At 36.0% G+C, this 4246-nt stretch overlaps 1 long non-coding RNA gene across 1 annotated transcript; it reads right to left on the minus strand.

The window, feature by feature from the left end:
- Window positions 1-341: 341 nt before the first annotated feature.
- On the minus strand, window positions 342-3601 carry LOC126174985 (uncharacterized). The gene is made up of 3 exons (XR_007535504.1): window positions 3438-3601; window positions 3176-3313; window positions 342-3069 (listed from the first exon to the last, which is right to left on the minus strand). It is a non-coding gene; the product is annotated as an uncharacterized LOC126174985 (long non-coding RNA).
- Window positions 3602-4246: the final 645 nt, after the last annotated feature.

A 4246-nucleotide genomic window follows, 5' to 3' on the forward strand; every position in this document is an offset into this window, starting at 1 on the left:
AAGTAAGATTCCTTAATGTTAATTCCTTCCTTTGTCATCATAACTTCAGTTCCATGTGGGTCATATGAACTAACAAAATGAAATGCTTTTATTACTATGACCAAACTAAATATTTTTAACATTTATTACACCCCCTCCCCCCTCCAACACAGGAAAATATAATAGAAAGACCTCCTAGCAAAATAAAGACAAAATTCAGAGAATTCGGTTTTGCCTGACTCAGGCTCCCTTATTCTAGAATGGTTCTAAAGTAAAAAGAATGCTTATGGTCAATTGCAACATTGTGTTCATTCTAGGAAGTATTAAAACAAGAATTAACAGAGTAACAATTTTATTGCTCTTATGTTGCAGAGTATACACAAACATTACTGTTTGAAACATAGGGCCACTGCATACTCCATTAGATCAAATTCAAGTTAACATAGTTATTGAGGGAAATATTTTCTCACACTGAAAGCCATCTGTCAAATAAGTCTCAGAACTTTTTTTCCATCAATTTCACACAAATCACCTGTTTTTAATGCAAGTGGATATTTTGTAACACCAAACATCTTAAAATAAGCTTATATAATAAACAATTATAATTTTGTTACAATATCTACACAGGATGTAAAGAGTTAATTTTACTTCAATGTGATTTGTCCTTTGAAGTTCATCATTACACAACAACAAATCTATGGACAAAGTAGTTTTAAAAAAGCTGTCAAAATGTCACACCCATCTGCATGGAATGTTCCATTACATAATCTTTTCCAATTTGAGCACTATACATGATTAAAAAATATGAGTTTCTTTAACTTCTGCCTTATACTTGATTTGTTGTTTAAAATTTTCTCAGCAGACATTTTTTTCCCATATGTTTTTAAGCGTATGCAAGAGTACAGGGATGCAATATTACAAACAAGTTGAGTTTGATGTAAGTCCTCAATCCCAATTTCGTAATGGTAATCATGACCAAGAGCAGGAAATGGGTAATCTACAAATTATTTTTAACAGAATGCAAAATCTTGGCCTGTATATATTTCTGTCGCATATCCCCAGCAATCACAAACATCTGAAACAGTTTATCTGAGTATTCTACAACAGAGTATACGCAGCCACTTGTTTTAACCAGTTCTCCCCGATTAACAAAATTTACAAATGCATTTTTACTGGCTATATTGGGAAAAACATAGAGAGCATCACATTCTAATGCAGATTTAACTACTGGTGGCTTCAGTATGTGAAGGCAGTCTTTGCATGTGATCTGCCTTGACAAGCGCAATGAGACATACCCTGCAATATAATAGACTATGTTTTGCTTGTAAAATGAGAACTTAATCTTATCATCAAGAAGTGCACACCACTTCTCTATTTCATTTTCTACAGCACTTTCATCACTTTCTAGTACATGCTTTCTCACATGAAAATCAAACAGGTGGCAAACAACACACATTAAAATTTGAGCAATTTTCATTCATTACAGTGACACTGTTACCCAAGAGCAACTTTCTCATGGCACATTTGAACTGGTATGCATTTGGATTGTTGTTCCAACCACCTCTGGGCCGAATGCAGGAAAAAAAAGCTCTATGTGATCTTGTGACAGTTTATATGTCAGAAAATACTTCAGAGGAGATTCAACACGAAGCATACTTGACAGAGCTATGTGCCTGACTGATTGCATATCTAAAATTATCCCAAAAGCAAAAGTACTTCTTGCATGGGGCAGCAACTGAACACCAATAATTTTTAAGCTTTTGATATAATTTTTAGTGTCTGAAAATACCAAGCCAATAAGATTTGTTGTCGAGTCTCAGGGGGCTCTTATACCCTTTACGTAATGAATTTCTGGAGTTCAGAATATCAAAAATCCTATCAATATAATACAAAAATTCTACTGTTGCTTCACTTCCTTTAAAATTTAGATCACCAACCCTCCTCAAAAACTCTATACTATCTGCCACACTAGAATTCAAAGTCTGTGCAGCTAATGAAACATTCATTTTTCTATTCACATAACTTATATGTTGTCCTGATAGTTTGTTGGCAAATGTCATACCTTCTTCTTGTTGTACCTTCTTCAATTGCTCAATGAAATGCTAGTTGGAGACTCGATAGATACTTCTGCTACAGCATTTATGGCTAACGTAATCATATGACACATGTCAAAGATACAATAAACATTGTATTTTTCCACAGGATGAGGAAAGTGGCTTTTAAAATCACCCTTGGAAAAATTTAAAGTACAGCCAAGTGCTTTATTTACTTTGCAGCCATCACATGTAACACACCAAACCCTAATGCCAGAACTATGCAACCTCTCAAAAGCAGATTTTATCAGTGTGGCCTGATTATTTGCCTGTACACCGTTGATAAAGAAATATGCAATCAGGCATTTAAATTTGCCTTTAATAGAGACAAACACGAAAGTCAGAGCCTCAGATGCCTCTATTACTTCTTTTGACTGAGAAACTTCCCCACCAAAGTCTAAAAAGAAAAAAAACTGTATTTCTTAGTTCCTCGGTCCCAAACTACTTGCTTCCTAATTGCCATACTGTCTACAATTAGACATGAATCGCTGAACTGGTCCCTTACAATTGGGTTCAAATCAATGTACTTAAAAAAATCTTTTAACAAGCCAGGTTCACAGTCTACACTTGCCACCCATTTGGAAATCAATGATTTATGGGGCAGAGGCATTAATTTTTGCAGGTATTCATATGCTGCTGGTGAATAAAAGTTAACAGTCATCACAAATATTTTCATATTTGTTGTGTATCTATTACCCTTTGACGAGAGAGAGTTGTTCACTAAATTGCACACTAATTCCACTTGTGTTCCTTTCTGATGATTGAGGAAATTATGTAACTTCTTAGGAAGATGCCCATTCTCCTTCAATGAACTTATGATGTCATCCATGGAAAATACTTTCTTCTCTCTTCTTCGAAGTTTTTCACAGACGAACTTCAGTTTATGTTTTAATTCGTGCACAATGTCTGAGAAAAAATTGCAAGTTTCGGTCGCCTTGTCTTCCATTTCTACTTTCGACTGTATACCACAATCAATTACTGAAGAACTAACTGCACTCTGAAACAAAGATATAATTTCGTTATATATGATTGAAATAACTCAAGGCTTGATGAAAAAATATTATAAGAAAACTTTGGGGGTGTGAAAACATCCTTATACTAACGTTTTTGACACAATTCGCAGCTTCTGCATTGGATAATTGGGACTTGCTTTCCACGGAAGAATCCTCATTGACAACATTCTCCACGCAATCAGTAGGTTCTGCAGCAGGCAAATCGAGCACAGATTCTATGACAGAACGCTAAAAACAAAAATATGGACCTGTATTACAACATTGCTTAGACCTATGTAGCCCATTTGTGTTCGTATGAAATAAATTCACAAAAGTAAAAAGTACACACATAGCAAGGAAATTAATTTGCTACCTCAAATGGAGAAGCATTCGTTGTCACTCAAAATCCTAACAACATGTCATCGTGGCTGTTTATTTGGTGGCATCAAATGAGCCGGAAAGTCAAAAACTGATGGCACTGCTTCGGGTTTGAGACGTTTCTTCCACGTTCCAGGGCTCACTACGTAATCATCTTGTTGGAAATGGTTTCCGCAAAGAGAACTGCAAGACGTAGGATTAAAAGCTTTCCGCTTCACGGAAGTAATACACTTCTTTAGCAGCTCTGGGTGCTTTAGAAGAAACCTGTTCAAACACATCGAATTAGCAAACGCACTAAGTCTGTATTTTTATCGTATTGTATCGGTAGTCGTATTACCTGTGAAATGGTAAGTCACTTTCCTTACTCCATCACTTCGTACAATTGAAAGCGGAACAAGAAATCACCATTTCGATAATACTTAATTCCTTATACACCGTTCAGACCGAGAGAAACTTCTTTTTTTTTTTTCTTTATTGTTATTTTGCACCTCATACAAGGTGGGCTGGCAGCGGAAAATTGTACTCCGCTCTTCAGCCACAAGCAGTACAATAAAAGAGAAAAAGAAGACAGAAAAGTAACAGACTGGTGGTTAAAAAACAGTAGATACAATAATAATTAAAAACATGAAGCTGTTCACACTCGACGAACAAACAAGAAAACTGTCGGCACTGTACACAAACACTGACGATTTAGACAACACATGCGAACGAAGGAGCGTGGGCGGCAAAAAACACTGATTCACAAACACGACGGCACATACACTAAACCGAGGGCGATGATCTCTGGCGCGCGAATGTCCACTT

This window comes from Schistocerca cancellata, chromosome 3 (genome assembly GCF_023864275.1).
Source record: "Schistocerca cancellata isolate TAMUIC-IGC-003103 chromosome 3, iqSchCanc2.1, whole genome shotgun sequence".
Taxonomy (NCBI): Eukaryota; Metazoa; Arthropoda; class Insecta; order Orthoptera; family Acrididae; genus Schistocerca; species Schistocerca cancellata.